This window comes from Oncorhynchus tshawytscha, linkage group LG06, assembly GCF_018296145.1.
Source record: "Oncorhynchus tshawytscha isolate Ot180627B linkage group LG06, Otsh_v2.0, whole genome shotgun sequence".
NCBI lineage: Eukaryota > Metazoa > Chordata > Actinopteri > Salmoniformes > Salmonidae > Oncorhynchus > Oncorhynchus tshawytscha.
The window spans coordinates 47,643,117-47,665,355 of NC_056434.1; the positions used below are offsets into that span (position 1 = coordinate 47,643,117).

The 22,239-nt window shown below is 43.0% G+C and overlaps 1 long non-coding RNA gene across 1 annotated transcript; it reads left to right on the forward strand.

The window, feature by feature from the left end:
• The first annotated feature begins 1,339 nt into the window (after positions 1 to 1,339).
• LOC112253387 lies at positions 1,340 to 10,495 on the forward strand. Its single transcript, XR_002954000.2, has 3 exons — positions 1,340 to 1,584; positions 1,698 to 1,736; positions 10,438 to 10,495. It is a non-coding gene; the product is annotated as an uncharacterized LOC112253387 (long non-coding RNA).
• The last annotated feature ends 11,744 nt before the right edge of the window (positions 10,496 to 22,239 follow it).

A 22,239-nucleotide genomic window follows, 5' to 3' on the forward strand; every position in this document is an offset into this window, starting at 1 on the left:
TATTCCCAGATCTCTACTAATGCTGTACACCTCAACGGCTCCTCAGCAGTGACAACATGTTAAGTACTTCACAATGTACACAAAATATCATTAGAACTAAGGCACAATTTGTTTGGCTCATCCGTCTCTCTCCAACCCTTCTAAGGGGTCACAGGTCAGGGTGTGGGCATGTGCTCAAGGTCACCAGGCTCTGATTGAACCAGGAAATGGCAAATTGCAGAGGAACTGGAGACTTCCTGAGCTGCTAGCGTTAGCAGCCAAACCCTGCCTGGACCGGACTGAAAGACTGAAAGTAGGAAATGCTCTATGACTCTCCCATTAAAGCAAGTGTGTGTGTGTGTGTGTGTGTGTGTGTGTGTGTGTGTGTGTGTGTCACGGTAGAAGTCAAGGTTAATGCAAGGTACATGATGAGTTGTCTTTTCCACAAGTTCAGGAGGACTCGTTGAAATAACATGGAGTGATAAGAGACGGTTTGTCCAACCACAGGGCCCTGTTTGGCCTGAAGAATTTATGTAATTAGGCGGCTGCAGACAGTTTTCTTTTTGGACTGCCATAACATTGTATGTGGATAGTGGTTCCATTGTTTCCCATCCCAATCCTTAGGGACATCCACTTTGTGTATATCACCAGGTATCACTGGGTGAATAGAACAAAATGATACTAGCACACCTGGTGAAACCTTGTTTAACAAGTCGACTGAGTATTAAAGCTTCCCTCACTAGCCCAGTGCTGGTACCTAACACGTGCAACACATGGGGCACGAGGACCTTGTTGGGAGACTGTAGACACAACTTGAACAGTGTAGTCTGGGTTCTCTGTCGGTCTGGGGTCTCTTTTTTTCTCTGTGCTTGGGGCTAGAGATCAGGGGGTTCATGTGTCCAGAGACCAGAGCTCTGGGGTCTATGTAGACAGACCAGGGTTACACAGCATATCTTCCTGTAGAGGGTGGAACTTCCTCTTCACCAATTAGCAGCAGGCTTGTTTTTAGTGGGGTTAAGTATACAAGCTCACTCTCTGCACGAAATGGTACTAAATCTTCCCATCCATCCATTTTGTGCAGAGAGTGTGTCGTGAAGGGCACGAGGTAAGACGAGTAGTAGTTTTACTCACGCTTCAACCCTGACCAGTATAAAAGCCTAAGAATACCATATTAATCCAAATGATTTTAAAATATTTTGCACCATTCTGGGCACTGGAACGGCATGCTATTGTCCAGCCTTATCTCTAGACCTTGGCACTAGAGGGGCAGGAACAGACTGGCAAGGCTGGGTACAAAAGATAGAGGGAAAGGGGGGTAGGAAAAAGAGAAAGCGAGAGGGAAGGAGAAGGGGGGCTGAGAGAGAGAGAGAGAGAGAGAGAGAGAGAGGAGGGGGGCATCCAGGGACCTCCCTGGCTAAGCATGGGAGTGCACCAACACCCTCCACCCTCTCCTTCCATTTATCTGGCCCTGTGGGACAGGGTCTGCCACAGTCTCTCTCTGACCTCTCAGCTCCCAGATGGAACACAATGGGTCAACAGGGAGAAGACCTGGAGAGACCAGCATATACCTCACCCTAGCCACTGTATCAAGACACACTTCAAAAAGTAGGTATGTTGCTTTATCTGACTTTTGGAAATCATTTGAAAATATATTTTACAAAGGAATTGAGTCTGTAAGTCTGATTTGTTTCTGGGGGGGGGGGCTTCTCCCTTTGCAGTATGTTGTGGATAGAGGATCTTACAGACGCATCACCATCGTGAGTCAACGTTTGCTATCATACAGCATTCTCTCTGTTTCTGTACTGTCATCCGTCTATTGAAACTTGTACTGTAGCCTAAATCACTGTCCATTAACAGTACGTCGTGGTCGACTAAACCTGTGCTTTCCAACCCTGGTCCTCGAGTACCCCCAACGGTACACATTTTTATTGGCACCCTGGACAAGCACACCTGATTCAACTTGTGAACTAATCATCAAGCCCTCAAATAGGTTGAATGAGGTGCGTTTGTCCAGGGCTACAATGAAAATGTGTTCTGTTGGGGGTACTGGAGGACCAGGGTTGGGAAACACTGGACTAAACTGAGCTGAATACCTGCCAGGTTAGTGTTGTGGTGTCGGTCTGGACAAAGAGATGAGACACAGGGATGAGCAAGAAACCATAAGGGGACTTTAGGGACCCAACCAGGACATACTGGAAAGGGGAGGAGAGGACACACATTTACAGTGCATTCGCAAAGTATTCAGACCCCTTGACTTTTTCCACATTTTGTTACATTACAGCTTTATTCTAAAATGGATTCAATGTTTTTTTTCTACACATAATACCAGGTCATAACAAAGCAAAAACTTTTTTTTTTTACTTTGCCAATGTATAACAAAAAAAAAAAAAAAAACAGAAATACCTTATTTACATAGGTATTCAGTCTTGAAATTGAGCTCAGGTGCATCCTGTTTCCATTGATCATCTTTGAGATGTTTCTACACCTTGATTGGAGTCCACCTGTGGTAAATTCAATTGATTGGGCATGATTTGGAAAGGCACACACCTGTCTATATAAGGTCCCACAGTTGACAGTGCATGTCAGAGCAAAAACCAAGCCATCAGGTCGAGGTAATTGTCCGTAGAGACAGGATTGTGTCGAGGCACAGGTCTGGGGAAGGGTACTAAAAAATGTCTGCAGCATTGAAGGTCCCCAAGAATACAGTGGCCTTCATCATTCTTAAATGGAAGAAGTTTGGACAATCTAAGCAATCGGTGGAGAAGGGCCTTGGTCAGGGAAGTGACCCAATGGTCACACTGACAGAGCTCCAGAGTTCCTCTGTGGAGATGGGAGAACCTTCCAGAAGGACAACCATCTCTGCAGCACTACACCTATCAGGCCTTTTTGGTAGAGTGGTCAGATGGAAACCACTCCACAGTAAAAGGCACATGACAGCCTGCTTGGTGTTTGCCAAAAGAAGACACCTAAAGACTCAGACCATGAGAAACAAGATTCTCTGGTCTGATGAAACAAAGATTGAACTCTTTGGTCTGAATGCCAGACATCACATCTGGAGGAAACCTGGCACCATCCTTATGCTGTGGGGATGTTTTTCAGCAGCAGGAATTGGGAAACTATTCAGGATCGAGGGAAAGATGAACGGAGCGAAGTACAAAGAGATCCTTGATGAAAACCTGCTGCAGAGGGCTCAGGACCTCAAGACAACACATGAGTGGCTTCGGAACAAATCTCTGATTGTCCTTGAGTGGCCCAGCCAGAGCCCGGACTTGAACCCGATCGAACATCTCTGGAGAGACCTAAAAATAGCTGTGCAGTGACCACCCCATCCAAACTGACAAAGCTTGAGAGGATCTGCAGAGAAGAATGGGAGAAACTCCCCAAATACAGGGGTGCCAAGCTTGTAGCGTCATACCCAAGAAGACTCAAGGCTGTAATCACTGCCAAAGGTGCTTCAACAAAGTACTGAGTAAAGGGTCTGAATACTTATGTAAATGTGATTTAATTATTTTTTTTAAAAACATTTCTAAAAACCAGTTTTTGCTTGTCATCATGGTGTATTGTGTTATTATTTAATCCATTATAGAATGAGGCTGTAACGTAACAAAATCACAGACAAACAAATAGACGGGCAATGCAATGCAGGTCCAGAGTGTGAGTGAGATGGTAACGGTAAAGATTTTCAGTTTGAAATTATGACCAACCATAGTTCTCTGAAACAATAGAAGCTGTCTTTGTGTACAACAGCCAGAGGGTCTCATTGTATGCTGTTTTTGTTGTGTGGTTGGTTTGTGGAGGTTGTTGTAGTGGAGTGACAGCCACAGTTTCTTTAAAAGAAAAATGGTGTCAAAAGCAGATGATTTCCGTTTGTAAAGCAGAGGACAGTTAGTCTGGCTAACACCTAATTCTTGAAGTCCCCCTGACTTCAGAGTCTGAAATGGCTCTTTTGATATTGTTGGCACAAAACGTTGATAACGAAGGGGGCTGTGCTTTTACTGGTTGGCTCTCCTCTGTGTCTTTCACACTCAACCCACACACAGTCCCTGAGCGCTGACCCCTTCCATTACAATGGTTGGATTTTCAAATCCAAACAATGAGAGGTCTCATTTGAGAGAACCAATCAAACCCGTCTCTCACATTTCTGAGTGAATATTGCATTAACAAACAGCCTCCTTCCCAGAATAGTGTGTCACAGCTCTCCCTGTGCTGTGAGTCACATGGGTCGCGTCAGCCAGGCTAGAAGACAATATCAATGCAGAAGTCACCACCGCAGCACTGGGTGTCTGTGGGTTGTTGCTGCTGTTTAGTTCAGATATTTAAGAGCAGTAATCAGTGTTTCCCCTATATTAATTTACTGTAGCAGTGGCAACAAACTCTCACAGACTAACTGTTCACTTATATGTTTTCTTGAAATGATATACAAAAAACACTCAACAACTGTGGGCTTTCTAACAACAGTTGTTACTGCGTCAACAATTGAAGGTCCAGGACAGGTCAGTCCTTCATCTGTCAATTACATGTGAAGGTTGAAGGTACGGTGGGTTGAGGCTGACGGGAGGATGTGGAAGAAGGAAGGAAGAGATGTCCTACTCAGAGAGAGAGAGAGCGAGAGAGAGCTCTCCCCCTCCCCTCCGCTGTCTCCTAACTAGCAGTGGATCGTGTACCAAAAAGTTAATTTTATGCCCTGATTGACTTGTTCCACATTTTGTTGAGTTACAGATTGAATATCAAATGGATTAAATTGAGTTTTTTGTTGTTGTCACTGGCCTACACACAATACCCCATAATGTCAAAGTGGAATTATGTTTTTCAACATGTTTGTCCAGGGCAACAACTAAAATGTATAATGTTGGGGGTACTTGAGGACCAGGTTGGGAACACTGGACAAAACTGAGCTGCACACATGCCAGGGGGGTGATGTGGTGTCTGGCTGGACGCAGAGATGAGACACAGGGATGAGCATGAAACCATAAGGGAACTTTAAGGACCCAACCAGGACATACCAGAAACGGGAGGAGAGGACACACATTTAGATGACAAAATCAGAGACAGACAGACAGACAGACAGAAAATGCAATGCAGGTCCAGAATGTGAGTGAGATGGTAATGGTAAAGATTTTCAGTTTGAAATTATGACTGACCATAGTTCTAGAAGCTGTCTTTGTGTACAATACCCAGAGGGTCTCTTTGTATGCTGTTTTTGTTGTGTGGTTGGTTTGTGGAGATTTTTGTAGTGGAGTGACAGCCTTAGTTTTATTTTTAAAGAGTGTAAAAGCAGATGAGACACAGCTCACCTTGCGCAGTGCTGGGTGTCTGTGGGTTATTGTTGTTTAGTTCAGATAGAGCAGTGTCAGTGTTTCTCCTATATTCATTTAGCATTGGCAACAAACTAACTGTTCACTTATAAGTTCTCTTCAAATTAGATACAAAAAACTCAACAACTGTGGGCTTTCTAACAACATTTGTTGCTGTGTCAATGAGCAAAGGTCCAGGACAGGTTAGGGCTTCGTGTGTCAACGACATGTGAAGGTTGAAAGTACTGTGGGTGGAGGCTGACAGGAGGATGTGGAAGAAGGGTGGAGGAGATGTCCTGCTCAGAGAGCGAGAGCTCAACCCACTCCTCATCCTTCTCCTCCTCCCCTCCACTATCCCCAGACTAGCACAGGATGTTAGGGAGGGGGTAGAGTGTTCCACAGGGGGAAGGGATGAGGCGGGAGGTCAGGAGAGACAGGGTTAGTGTAGGGCCCCTATCCCACGAAGGACCCACTCCTGCTGGAGATAGGGTCCTTCGTGGGATCTGTTGACCCTGGAGTGTTGTAGCCCTTATTCTGAGCTTCTCTCTCTCTCTCTTTCACTCTCTCTACCACTCGCCAATCCATTCCGTCCTCTATTACCTTTTCACCATCAATTATGTCATGACATGCATGTCAACAAAATATGGCAGCATTTGACTTACTAACTTATGCCTTCCGATGGCCCTAAAATCATGAGTGCCATCATCTTTATGCAGATTGGTGTTCTCACTCATACAGATACCTTGCCAATGTTGCAACTGCCTTGTATTTTGAGGCTCAAGGCCAATGGTAATATGTGTTTGTGTGGAGGGCTGGCATGATTCAAGTCTGTGAAGCCATGACTCACTGGGCACAAACTGGTTGAATCAACATTGTTTCAATGTAATTTGTCAAATTGGATTGGAAAATGTGATTGGAAAATACATTGGATTTGAAAAAGGTCATCAAGTGTTGTTTTGAGGGTGAACGTTCAACCACAGGATTATGTCATGGTAACCAATTTTCAACCTAGTCAAACCTTGTATAAAATATGTTGAATTTGCACCTTTGAAACAACGTGAGATTTTCAATGTTATATCCACTAGCAGAAAAAAACTATAGGTTGGGCAGCACCTCCTTACTGGAGCGTTGATCTAGCTACAGCTATCCCTTTCGTCTCCCTTCCAGGGTTTAAACCAAGCCCAGCCCTAGTTAGCTTTGACATTTGTCACTGACTACTACCAATGTGTTAACGTGAGAATGATTATTGAGAGATCTCCACTTAATAAGCAAATAGATTCACTGTTGCTATCGAAGTCATTCCAAAGGGTAGGTTTAACAGAGCAAATGAAATGTAAGTCATACAGTATATCATTAATGATACTATTTAGGCTTATATAGCATTTGTGAAGTCATTAACAGGTATTATTTCAATTCAACCCAGGGTTTAACTAAAAATATACAACGGGTGGGTCGAATCCTGAATGCGGATTGGTTAACACCGCATTCCAGCCGGTGTCTATTCCACAAGTTACCATCCGTTAAATCTATGACATTAAAAAATGTATTTAATCTGTTCCATCTGACTGAGCAATCCACTGTCTCATCAGCACAACCAGGCAATTTATAAACTTGATCTCCACTATAAAAAAGCATCTATCTCACATTTCTTTTAGACTAACATTTCATTTTCAACAGCTGAGATTTGTATAAACCTTATCTGTCTCTCCGACGTTCGCAACATTTTTTCAATATTGAAATTCGATCTCCTGCGGTCCCATAGTAATGAACGTGTTCGAGAGTCGGGACTAGACAGGCAGACAGGCAGGCAGGCAGCATTTCTCAGTGAGTCGAAATCATGAATCAGCTGGCATCATTTTTATGGATACATACAAAAAATATATATATTTTAAAAATGTACAATGAAACGCAGCTAATTTGCAGTCTTTCCATCTTCAGTTTGAAGTGATTGTGTTACTGTAGCTGTGTTGTTAACTAGATCCTCTGAACAACAGGGTCCTGACGAGTGAGCACATTTTCTATACCAGGCGAAATCGTGCCTAATTAGCTCATTGAAATGAATGTATCCAAATAATTGTCACTAGAACACAGCTTAAACGAATGCAAACGCAGCTACTTTTCTGTTATTCTGGCTGCAATTTTTGACGTGACTGTAAATTAGCCGTAGTTGGCTGGCAAGGGATAAGAACGTAGTCAGCCATTATCGCGATTTAACATTTAGAACGAACAACTGGGTCGCGTCCATAGATACATAACAAAAGGACTGAACGACTGGGTCGCATCCATAGATACAGAACAAAAGGACTGAACGACTGGGTCGCATCCATAGATACAGAACTAAAAGATTGAACGACTGGGTCGCGTCCATAGATACAGAACAAAAAGACAATGACTGGGTCGCGTCTCTAGCAACCTTAGATTTGTGCAAGGATGAAATAGTATGAATATATTAATCTAAATAATGTTTTTAATGAAAATATGTCAATCATTATTTGAATATGTTGGTAACCCTTTGTATAAAAGTGATAATGCCCTCGAAGCCGGTGTTTGGAGAATAAACTCAGGAAAAAAAAGAAACGTCCCTTTTTCAGGACCCTGTCTTTCAAAGATAATTCGTAAAAATCCAAAGAACTTCACAGATCTTCATTGTAAAGGGTTTAAACACTGTTTCCCATGCTTGTTCAATGAACCTTTAACAATTAATGAACATGCACCTGTGGAGCAGTCGTTAAGACACTAACAGCTTACAGAAGGTAGGCAATTAAGGTCACAGTTATGAAAACTTAAGACACTAAAGAGGCCTTTCTACTGACTCTGAAAAACTCCAAAGGAAAGATGTCCAGGGTCCCTGCTCATCTGCGTGAACGTGCCTTAGGCATGCTGCAAGGAGGCATTAGGACTGCAGATGTGGCCAGGGCAATAAATTGCAATAAATGTCCGGACTGCGAGATGCCTAAGACAGTGCTACAGGGAGGCAGGACGGACAGCTGATTGTCCTCGCTGTGGCAGACCACATGTAACAACACCTGCACAGGATCGGTACATCTGAACATCACACCTGCGGGACAGGTACAGGATGGCAACAACAACTGCCCGAGTTACACCAGGAATGCACAATCCCTCCATCAGTGCTCAGACTGTCCGCAATAGGCTGAGAGACGCTGGACTGAGGGCTTGTAGGCCTGTTGTAAGGCAGGTCCTCACCAGACATCATCGGCAACAACGTTGCCTATGGGCACAAACCCACCGTTGCTGGACCAGACAGGACTGGCAAAAAGTGCTCTTCTCTGACGAGTCGCGGTTTTGTCTCTCCAGGGGTGATGGTTGGATTCATGTTTATCGTCGAAGGAATGAGCGTTACACCGAGGCCTGTACTCTGGAGCGGGATCGATTTGGAGGTGGAGGGTCCGTAATGGTTTGGGGCAGTGTGTCACAGCATCATTGGACTGAGCTTGTTGTCATTCAGGCAATCTCAACACTGTGCGTTACAGGGAAGACATCCTCCTCCCTCATGTGGTACCCTTCCTGCAGGCTCAACCTGACGTGACGCTCCAGCATGACAATGCCACCAGCCATATTGCTTGTGCTGTGCGTGATTTCCTGCAAGACAGGAATTACATGTCAGTGTTCTGCCATGGCCAGCGAAGAGCCCGGATCTCAATCCCATTGAGCACGTCTGGGACCTGTTGGATTGGAGGGTGAGGGCTTGGGCCATTCCCCCCAGAAATGTCTGGGAACTTGCAGGTGCCTTGGTGGAAGAGTGGGGTAACATCTCACAGCAAGAACTGGTAAATCTGGTGCATTCCATGAGGAGGAGATGCACTGCAGTACTTAATGCAGCTGATGACCACACCAGATACTGACTGTTGCTTTTGATTTTGACCCTCCCTTTGTTCAGGGACACATTATTCAATTTATGTTAGTCACGTGTCTGTGGAACTTGTTCAGTTTATGTCTCAGTTGTTGAATCTTGTTATGTTCATACAAATATTTACACACATTAAGTTTGCTGAAAATAAACGCAGTTGACAGTGAAAGGACGTTTCTTTTTTTGCTGAGTTTATACACTGAGTATACCAAACCTTAGGATCACATTCCTAATATTGAGTTGCACCTCCTTTTTTTGACCTCAGAACAGCCTCAATTCATCAGGGATGCTGGCCTACAATCCTTGGACCATACCCAGCAGCGTTACAGTTTTTGACACAAACCAGTGCGCCTGGCACTTTCTACCATACGCCGTTCAAAGGCATTTAAATGTGGAAAGAGCAGGTGAAATTCATCAGATGTCTGGGTGGCTGGTTTCAGACGATCCCGCAAGTGAAGAAGCCAGCTGTGGAGTGTCAAGTCTGCTCCCACTCCCCCACTCCGGCGCTCGACGTCGTCGGTCTACTAACCCACATTACACTTGGCAGCCATCATATGGGCACACCTGCTCCCCATCGTTAAGCACACCTGGACTTCATCACCACCCTGATTACTCTCCCTTCATATATCCCTCAGTAAGCCTCAGTCATCAGGCAGTATTGGTTTTGGTTACGTTAAGTACGCTTCTCCTGTCTTGTATTAGCTTCATGATGATGATGATGATGATTATTAAACTCACCTACTGCACCTGTTTCCTGACTCCCTGCGTATACGTTACATGGAGGTCCTGGGCTGGTGTGGTTACACGTGGTCTGCGGTTGTGATGCCAGTTGGGTGTACTGCCAAATTCTCTAAAATATCAGTGGCGATTTATGATTCAATTCAATTCTCTGGCAGAAGCACTGGTGGACATTCCTACAGTTAGCATGTCAATTGCACACTCCCTCAAAACTTCGGACATCTGTGGCATTGTGTTGTGTGACAAAACTGCACATTTTAGAGTGTTATTTTATTGTCCCTAGCTCAAGGTGCCCCTATGTAATGATCATGCTGTTTAAAGAGCTTCTTAAAATGTGGATCGATTATCTTGGTAAAGGAGAAATGCTCACTAACAGTGATGCAAACAAATTTGGGCACAACATTTTAGAGAAATAAGCTTTTTGTGCATATGGAAGCTTTCTGGGATCTTTAATTTCAGCTCTTGAAACATGGGACCAACACTTTACATGTTGCGTTTATTTTTTTGTTCAGTATGTTTATATTCCGGACTCTAATGATTAAACCTTGTTTTTTTCAGTTCTCAGTTGTCTTGAATGCTCCATAAATCCAGAGAATGACAGATTTGATGACAAAATTTTCCCACAAAGGACCGCCGCACCACCTTCCTGTTCAAGTCAGCACAGCACAACAAGGTGAGCCCAAACATGTCTTGTATGCTGCTGCATAAATTATGTAATATGCCAGGGAGATATATATTGTTACGTATACTCCCTCTCCAGCCTCTAGGTCATCAGGCTGCTGATTGTCCCACACACCTGTCACCATCGTCTTGCGCACCTGCGCCTCATGACACTCACCTGGACTCCATCATCTCCTTGATTATCTTCCCTATATCTGTCACTTTCTTGGTTCTTTCCTCAGGTGTTATTGACTCTGTTTTCACGTCTGTGCGTTGTTTGTGTTACATGTTTGTTTAATTTATTTATTAAAACACTCACTCCCTGAACTTGCTTCCTGACTCTCAGTGCACTCGTTACATGTATACTGTACCTAAGAAAGTAATACTAAGTGTATGTTGTGTAGTAAGCTATTAGTAACCCATGTGCCGCACCCTAATTATTTGGTCCATTTACCCCTCCTAATTTCGCCTACTGTTCTGACTTGTTGGTGCACATGTAGCCTATAGTCTGTTTTAGAGAAATGTAATCGTTGAATATTGTAAGAGCTTTCATTATCTGCTTATATGCCCACTTTATTTATCCTACAGTTCTGACTTGGTGTACAGGGAGAATACTGTAAGAACGGCCCACGTTCTGAATTCTGTCGCTGTACATTTCAAAAGTACTGAACAAATAGTTATTGACTACATCCATTCTAGCTCGCTCATTACGGTCTTAATCGAAATTATGGTTTGCCTCTTATCCACTCGTCGTCCCCTTATGCCATAGTTTGTACATCTCAAATTGTCATTAGAAACTACATTTTTTAAGCAAGTCAGCCATATCAGCTATGCTTTTTTTAAAGGCAGTACATGAGGCTGAATGAACTGTTCCGCTGCCAGACAAGGCTCCGCTGATAGCCAGGTGTAGCTTTAGTCAGGTGTTGGAACTGCTGTTGGGACTCTGCTGTTGGGACAGCTTCATGTAGGCCCTAGCAGTTTGTGGTCACCGTTTGTCACCATTATAGTGCAATTAATGGATTGTTTAGTGTAGTGTTGTGTAATGGCTTTGCTGACATGCATCCCATTTTTTTATTATTTTTTTAGTGTGCCCCACCAAGATTTACATGCTAAAATTGCCACTGATATTTAGGTATTAATGCACCGTTGGAGCTAAAAACATAAGCAATTCGCTGCACCTGCACACTTCTTGACGTTTTCCACATTTTGTTGTGTTAGACTGAATTTAAAATTGTTGACAGCAAAAATTTTTTGTAAATGGTCTATACACAATGTCAAAGTGGAATTATGTTTTTCAAAGTGTCTTAAGTCAATAAGTATTCAACCCCTTTTATGGCAAGCCTAAATAAGTTCAGGAGTAAAAATATGTTGTAGAAACTCACTCTGTGTGCAATAGTGTTTAACATGATTATTGAATTACCACCTCATCTCTGATCTCTTTTAAACACAGACTCAACCACAAAGACCAGGGAAGTTTTCCAATGCCTCACAAGGACACCTATTGGTAGATGGGTAAAAATAAAGTAAAAAGCAGACACTGACTATCCCTTTGAGCATGGTGAAGTTATTACACTTTGGATTTAGTCACTACAAAGTGTCACGAATATCACCGAAGGTGGCTCCCCTTCCTGTTCGGGTTTTGGCGTTTTCACCTGTTCCTTGTTGGGGTTTTGGGGTTTAAGTTTGTTTAGCCCGCTTGTGTTTGTGCGGGCTTGTTGTCATTGTACGTTGGAGGTGTTTTGTTCATTTTGGGTTTTCGCTGTCCGGTTTATGTAAACAGTTACATTTTTGTAGATGAAGCGTTTTTTTCCCCGTGAAACTTCTGCTCTCTGCACCTGACTCTACACCCATCACTCTCCTGACATTACATAAAGAAACAGACATATTTCTTAACTCAGTTGCCGGAGAGGAAGGAAACCGCTGAGGGACTTCACCATGAGGCCAATGGTGACTTTAAAACAGTTACATAGATGAATGGCGGTGATAGGAGAAAACTGAGGATGGATCAACAACATTGTAGTTACTCCACAAAACTAACTGACAGAGTGAAAAGAAGGACGCCTGTACAAAATAAAAATATTTCAAATGCAAAGAAATGTACTTTTGGTCCTGAATACAAAGTGTTATGTTGGCAAACCCAATAAAACACATTACTGTACCACTCTCCATATTTTCAAGCATAGTGGTGGCTGCATCATGTTATTATAAGGGCACAGGGCGAGACCCAGATGCAGATGGTTCGGGTATCCAAGGGGCAGGCAAGAGAACGGTCGTGGACAGACAAAAGATCATAACACGGTCAGAGTCCAGGAGGTACAGAGTGGCAGGCAGGCTTGAGGTAAGGGCAGGCTGTATGGTCAGGCAGAAAGGGTTCAGAGTCAGGGGAGGCAAGGGTCAAAACCGGGAGGACTAGGAAAAGAGAGATAAGAAAAAGCAGGAGCACAGGAAAAAACACACTGGTTGACTTGACAAGACGAACTGGCACAGAGAGACAGGAAACACAGGGACAAATACACCAGGGAAAATAAGCGACACCTGGAGGGGGTGGAGACAATCATAAAGACAGGTGAAACAGATCAGGGTGTGACATTTATGGGTATGCTTGTAATCGTTAAAGACTGGGGGGTTTTCAGGATAGAAATAAACAGGATAGAGCTAAGCTCAGGCAAAATCCTAGCTTTAAACCTGGTTCAGTGCTTTCCACCAAACACTGGGAGATGAATTAACCTTTCAGCAAGACAATAACCTAAAACACAAGGCCAAATCTACATTCAAGTTGCTTACCAAGATGACAGTGAATGTTCCTTAGCGGCCAAGTTACAGTTTTGACTTAAATCTGAAAATGGTTGTCTAGGAATGATCAACAACCAATTTGACAGAGCTTGAACAATTCTGAAAAGTGGGCAAATGTTTCACAATCCAGGTTCGGAAAGGTCTTAGAGATTTACTCAGGAAGACTTGCAGCTGTAATCGCTGCCAAAAGTGATTCTAACATACAGTGGGGAGAACAAGTATTTGATACACTGCCAATTTTGCAGGTTTTCCTACTTACAAAGCATGTAGATGTCTGTAAATTTCATCATAGGTACACTTCAACTGTGAGAGATGGAATCTAAAACAAAAATTCAGAAAATCACATTGTATGATTTTTAAGTAATTCATTTGCATTTTATTGCATGACACAAGTATTTGATCACCTACCAACCAGTAAGAATTTCAGCTCTCACAGACCTGTTAGTTTTTCTTTAAGAAGCCGTCCTGTTCTCCACTCATTACCTATATTAACTGCACCTGTTTGAACTCGTTACCTGTATAAAAGACACCTGTCCACACAATCAATAAAACAGACTCCAACCTCTCCACAATGGCCAAGACCAGAGAGCTGTGTAAGGACATCAGGGATAAAATTGTAGACCTGCACAAGGCTGGGATGGGCTACAGGACAATAGGCAAGCAGCTTGGTGAGAAGGCAACAACTGTTGGCGCAATTATTAGAAAATGGAAGAAGTTCAAGATGACGGTCAATCATCCTCTGTCTGGGGCTCCAAGAAAGATCTCACCTCGTGGGGCATCAATGATCATGAGGAAGGTGAGGGATCAGCCCAGTACTACACGGCAGGACCTGGTCAATGACCTGAAGAGAGCTGGGACCACAGTCTCAAAGAAAACCATTAGTAACACACTACAACGTCATGGATTAATATCCTGCAGCGCACGCAAGGTCCCCCTGTTCAAGCCAGCGCATGTCCAGGCCTGTCTGAAGTTTGCCAATGACCATCTGGATGATCCAGAGGATTCCAGAGGAGGAAAGGGAGAAGGTCATCTGGTCTGATGAGACAAAAATAGAGCTTTCTGGTCTAAACTCCACTTGCCGTGTTTGGAGGAAGAAGGATGAGTACAACCCCAAGAACACCATCCCAACCGTGAAGCATGGAGGTGGAAACATCATTCTCTGGGGATGCTTTTCTGCAAAGGGGACAGGACGGCTGCACCGTATTGAGGGGAGGATGGATGGGGCCATGTATCGCAAAATCTTGGCCAACAACCTCATTCCCTTAGTAAGAGCATTGAATATGGGTCGTGGCTGGGTCTTCCAGCATGACAACGACCAGAAACGCACAGCCAGGGCAACTAAGGAGTGGCTCGGTAAGAAGCATCTCAAGGTCCTGGAATGGCCTAGCCAGTCTCCAGACCTGAACCCAATAGAAAATCATTGGAGGGAGCTGAAAGTCCATATTGCCAAGCGACAGCCCCGAAACCTGAAGGATCTGGAGAAGGTCTGTATGGAGGAGTGGGCCAAAATCCCTGCTGCAGTGTGTGCAAACCTGGTCAAGAACTACAGGAAACGTATGATCTCTGTAATTGCAAACAAAGGTTTCTGTACCAAATATTAAGTTCTGCTTTTCTGATGTATCAAATACTTATGAATTGCAATAAAATGCAAATGAATTACTTAAAAATCATACAATGTGATTTTCTGGATTTTTGTTTTAGATTCCGTCTCTCACAGTTGAAGTGTACCTATGATTAAAAAAAATGACAGACCTCTATATGCTTTGTAAGTAGGAAACACTGCCGATTTAGCAGGTTATCAAATACTTGTTCTCCCCACTGTATATTGACTCTTGTTTGAATACTTATCTCATCAAGATATATTAGTGTTAATTTTTTAATTTAAAAAAAATTACAAACATTTGAATTTTTCTTCCCCTTTGACAATGTACAGTATTTTGTGTAGATTGTTGACAAAAAGTGCGAATTAAATCAATTTTAATCCTACTTTGTAACACAACAGAATATGGAAAACGTCAAAGCGTGTAAATACTTTCTGAAAGCCCTGTATCTCTATGCAACCAATAAAATGTGAATTGATTTGATAAACCGGTGTCCCCTCATTGCGTTTGTTTGCCTTCTATCTGAACACTTGAACATCTGTGATGTTCTTTGGAATTTCCGATAAAACAGCATTTCCCTGTCAATGTCCAGTGCTGACGGTTACTTTACTATGAAACAATTGAATAGAAGGAAACGCAAGTCACTGACTTTTTCCTCCCTAGAAGGACACTTCCCTTTGACGCCTCAGCTCATCTGAATCTACCGGACGAGTCAAACCATTACGAGTTGTAGACTAAAATGGATACTTTGTTTTTCCTTATATTTATACTTTTTCGATGTACTTCGTCAAGTAAGTAGACTAACTTTTAAAGTGTGAAGATGTCGGTTAATTTACTTGCTTATTAGAGCAATAACTTTATTGTGCGTAGGCCTGAAGATATTTAACGGAAACTTTAGTTATCCTTATCTACACAGGGAAGCCAGGCAGTGAAAGAATGTTTGAGGTTATTTCAAATATTATGATCAAAGTAGTCTCTCACTGTAACAAATAGTTCATTTTTTGGCAAAGAAAATACGTATTTCATTTTATATTGACCATCGTATACTATTTTACTGGTAGCCTAATAAAATAAATACAATTTAAATTCACCCTGTAGGTTTGAGATGTGGATAATTAATGAATAATAAATTATGTCAATCACAAATTACTTTCACCTGATTTATTTAGCAACACCTAAAGAAAATTCAGAGCGTAAATATGTAGCCTTTTTTAGGCCGTAGCTATTTGAGAAATGTTTGGATTTATGCATTTAAAAAAACGACATTACTAACCTGCTTTCAAAATAATAATAATGTGGCTCTTAATTCGTTTTTGGAACATTAGACCTTCAGTCTTTCAATGATTGTTTGTCTCCACACCATTAATTCACCTTCAATTTGCATCTTCCATTTAGACAGTTTCCTTATTGTGCACACCCCAAAGAAACTATGCCTGTCTACCCACAAAACGACCGTTATCCTTGGAAAATGCAATGTCGCCAGTCCTTATCAACAATGGGAATGGACGAACGATATGAAGTTGCATCACACGCAGTCGTCGAAGTGTCTCTGGGCCAACACGAGCAGTGCGATACCTCTGCACGCTCGCCTGGCCTCAATCATCAACTGTGACAGCGCACATGCCTGGAAATGTTACGACAAACAGGGGACTTTCGGCTTAGCGGAGGAGCCCATGTACCTGAAGAAACAAGGTACACGTGTTGTGATTAGAGGAGATCCGAGGTATTCCAACTGGACCAAGCACGAAGAAGTCGACTCTGGAGGAGGACAGGTGATGACACATTTATGCTCGCGTAAAGGTGAGTGGTCTATTGAGGAATTACCGGGCTAGGCCCTCTGTGTTTAGCTTACGTTCCACTGATGAAATTAGGTTTACCAGTCATATAGGCCTACACTGTTTAAATATATTTGTGTATATGGCTTTGGGCTATCCCTTCGTTTGCATTCAGCGAATTATTTATGTATTTATTTCGGCTATTTGAAATGTTTATAGCCTCATAGTCACATTGATTTATGTGTATTCAACTACCTTACATACATTATCAGTAATAGTAGCCTTGAACTTTATGGCTATTTAATGTTTGATAAGAAAACATAATCATGTAAAATGATAAGGCCCGACCACAGAATAGTATCCTATCTCTATGGGCCCAACAAACCCATTATGACTTAAATGACCTAGTTTTTCTTTACAGTAATGTAACCGATGGTCATTTTAAACCAGGGAATAGAGAATAATCACACAGACCAAATCTGTAGCTAAATTACTCCAAATTACTCCACACCATGTCAATTTTGGACTCGTCTGACATTGGTCTGGTGTGAGTGCATGAGGGAAGGCAGAGGATGACACTCTTGATACTGACTTCCCCTGCACATGGTTGTCAAGTTCTATCAGCCCACTCAGTCAGGAAGAACGTCAATGTTCTTCCTGTGACAATATGGCCATTTGGGGGAAATATGAGTGTCTCTGAATGTCACATTTGATGAAAAATACATGCCACAATGTAACTGGTATTGTTTAATGTTTATTTAGACAATGTTTATTCAGGCCACCTGTTTTTACAACTATGCATGAAACCAATAGGGGAGAGTGGGGTGTAGTATTCTCTCTCACAAAGATATCTACATATATTTCAGGATGTTGTGTATGCCTGGAAATAAATCAGAATTTATGTAAATATTACAGTTTTGAAAACATAGCTTGTCCAAAAAAAAGCAGTCTCTTGGCACAACTTAGCATGGGTAATTTTTTTTAACACTTATTTATTAGTTCCAAGTAGGGCTTGGCTGTTTGGCTGTTTTTCAACCATTCCAGGGTTTTTCTTTATTTCAAAATGTTGGGATCACTGGTATTGGGGTAGAGGTAATCTCAGAGCTATAGCGCAGTACTGAGCTCCAAAACCAGGCAATGATACAAGGTGCATGTTACATTTAACAAACAGGTCTGTGATATTTTAGGGTCGGTACCAGGTAAGTTGAGCCACGGGACAGGGTAAGTTAAGCCACCTACAAGTGTCTGTACTGAATGAATTTTTTAAATTTTATTTAACCTTTATCTAAATAGGCAAGTCAGTTTAAGAACAAATTCTTATTTACAATGACGGCCTACCAAAAGGCAAAAGGCCTCCTGCGGTGACGGGGATTCAAAAATAAATAAATATAGGACATAACACACATCATGACAAGAGAGACAACACAACACTACATAAAGAGAGACCTAAAACAACAACATAGCAGCAACACATGACAGCACAACATGGTTGCAATACAACATGACAACAACATGGTAGCAACACAACATGGCAGCAGCACAACATGGTAGCAGCATAAAACAGGGTACTGCTTAGCCGGCCCACAAGAATGGAATGGTCTACCATATCAAATGCTTTGGCCAAGTCAATAAAAATAGCAGCACAACATTGCTTAGACTCAAGGGCAATGGTGACATCATTGAGGACCTTTAAGGTTGCAGTGACACATCTATAACCTGAGCAGAAACCAGATTGCATACCAGAGAGAATACTATAGACATCAAGAAAGCCAGTCAATTGATTTACCACTACCTTTTTAAAATGATGTCTATCTTTATTTCCCAAACACAAGTCAACACAATCACAATCACTTTTTTGTATTTTAATAATTTAAGCATAATTTAACAGTCTTAAAACCTAACAAACACTTTGTACTTTTGTTTTACACTTTTAAAATAGGCCAGGCCCTGTTGTTACCTCATATCCCAGCGATAAACGCCTGGGAAGAAAACACTTAAATTTGCTCAACTTGCCGCAAGGTAAACATTTTGACTATATTAGCTAACACAGCTGCAAGGATGCACTTTCATGCTCCACCTCATTTTGAAGCTTATAGAGACCCCAACTAATGTATAGAACAATCTTAAAATTATCTACTTTGGTTTAGATACAAGCATCATGAAACCTCTTAACACAATATATTAATTTGACTTTGTGAAAATCCTTTTTTTTGTTGACTAAATTACCACTTTTTCCATGTGGTTTCTACCTTCACAGACTCCATGAAATGATGACCTGATCCGAAATATTGGTCAAATTATTAATTTTGTGTATGGTTTCCTAGAAACAAGGGTGGCTCAACTTATCACACTCTCTCCTACCCATCTATTTATTTCAAGTACCTTCTATGTTAAAAGATGAATAACATGATAATAAACCATCTATTACCACGTTATTTAAAGAGCATTTAGCATTTCACTCAGGAAGCAACACCCACATCAAAGCACAGGTGTCAGGAACTGAGGGGGAAATTCTTTAATGACCCTTTCAAGAACACCTGGGCTGGGTGAGAGTTATTACATATGCAATGCATACAGTATCTTGAATTTATTTCAATGCTATTTTCTGATATTATTACAACCATCTGTGTCTACCTCTAGTCACAATAACCCCTCTTTCTTCTAGGGTCCACCACCATCTCAACCACCAGAATGTATTCATCCACGCACAAACCGGTGGCATACACCAGCACTGTCCACGCCATCCGAACGGCCCCTGTAACAGCCATAAACACTCACTCTTCATCAAACGCTATGAACACCCATAGGAGGACCACCCGTCAGATCTCTACGTTAAGAGTTCCCATCACAATGTCCAACAATGCGGTGACCTATGAGTCTATGGTGGCAACGCACACTTATGACCTCGTCAAGACTCAGACGATGGGTTTCATTCCCAGGTCCGTCTCAATGGTCATCACGGCATCTGGGACAGCTCTCAACGACAGCCATGATTTTATCTGGTCCAGTCCTGCTTTGTCCACAACTGACTCTGCCATGGACGAAAAGGTGAACGCTGCAACCGAAAATGCCCTCCTCGACTCGAGGAACGGAGCCAAGATTCCATCAGTAAACCAAGCAACTTCCAGTTCCACACCCCCTAATGTAGATGAGCTGGTGTCAACTGCCTCTACCACTACTGTGGTTTCCTCTACAATTTCCTCAGTGCCCAACTCAAGTGCTAGGACTGATTCACCATCCACTTCTGCATCCGTAGTCGTTACCTCTGATGCTAAAGTCCCAACTTCTGTTGCTTTAACTACCCCTACCCCTGATTCCATCTCTAATTCTTCTGCTACCACCACACCTACCGATACCACAACATTGTCCACAACTAGGAAAGTACCCCCCAGAAAGACTGTGGTTCCATCTACAACCAAAACCACAACAATGCAGACTACAACAACCGCTGCTCCTCCTACTCCTACTACTTCTGCTGTCGGCCAAACCACTATGACAACAGCAAATCCCATTATAAAAGTAGCCTCACCCACAACCGCCATAGCCTCACCCACAATAACTTCCACTCTGCCCACAACCTCCTCAGCTCCACCAACATCTTCAACTTCGCCCATAACATCTTCAACAATAAAGATTACAGCTAAAACCACGAAGAAAATAGCCCCACCCACAACCTCCACAGCCCCACCCACAATAACTTCAACTATGCCCACAACCTCCTCAGCTCCACCAACAACATATTCAACTTTGCCCATAATCTCTTCAACTTCACCCACAACCCCTCCAATCACATCTACAAATGCCCCACCCATGACCACTACAATGCCTCCCACAACTACAACAAACCTGCCCACAACTACCAAGACTTTGGCCACAACTACCGTAACCACAACTACTGCAACCACATCCACAACTACCGCAACCACACCTACCGCAACCACACGCACAACTCCAGCAACCACACCAACCACACCCACAACTACTACAACCACAACCACACCCACACCCACAACTACCACACCCACAACTACTACAACCACACCCACAACTACCAAAACCACAACTATCGTAACCACAACTACTGCAACCACACACACAACTACTGTATCCACACCCACAACTACCACACCCACAACTACTACAACCACACTCCCAACTACCACACCCACAACTACTACAGCCACACCCCTAACTACCACACCCACAACTACTACAACCACACCCACAACTACCAAAACCACAACTACCACATCCACTTCTACCACAACCACTCCCACCACAACCATAGCTCCACTCACAACTACCAAAACCACACCCACAACTACCAAAACCACACCCACTTCTACTACTACCACCACAACCACACCCACCACAACCATAGCTCCACTCCCAACTACTACAACCACACCCCCAACTACCAAAACCACACCCACAACTACCACACCCACTTCTACCACAACAACAACCACACCCACTACTACCACAACCACACCCCCAACTACCAAAACCACACCCACAACTACCACACCCACTTCTACCACAACAACAACCACACCCACTACTACCACAACCACATCCACAACTACCAAAACCACTTCTACCACAACCACACCCACAACAACCATAGCTCCACTCACAACTACCACAACCACACCCCCACTCACCACAACCACACCTACCACAACCACACACCCAACTACCACAGCCACACCCACAACTACCAAAACCACACCCACTTCTACTACAACCACACCTACTACTACCACCACAACCACACCCACCACAACCATAGCTCCACTCACAACTACTACACCCCCAACTACCAAAACCAAAACCACACCCACAACTACCAAAACCACACCCACAACTACCACAACCACTACAACCACAACCACACCCACCACTACCACACCTACTTCTACCACAACAACAACCACAACCACACCACCAACTACCACACCCACAACTACCACAACCACTTCTACCACAACCACACCCACTACAACCATAGCTCCACTCACAACTACCACAACCCCAACTACCACAACCACAACCCCAACTACCACAACCACACCCCCACTCACCACAACCACACCCCCAACTACCACAGCCACACCCACAACTACTACAACCACAACTACACCCACAACTACCACACCCACTTCTACCACAACCACACCCACTACTACCACAACTACCACAGCCCCACCCACAACAGCTCCAGCTCCAACAACAACTACTACAGTACTGACTACAACCACAGAGTTGACCACCACCCCACAGGTGAGTGATGATGACAGTCACTTGAAATGAACATTTAAATTGATTTAGCATTTGTGAAATTCCATAAAGAATGTTCAAGATCATATTTGCATACAGATTTGGACGGAGGACATTAAAAGGCTGTGAAGCTTTGCACAAACCTGAAAGAAGGGCTATGGTAATGGATAACAGTAATATAGAATATAGACATATTCAAAAAGTATTTAAAGAGAGAACATTCAACAAACACAAAAGTAGGCTATGAAATA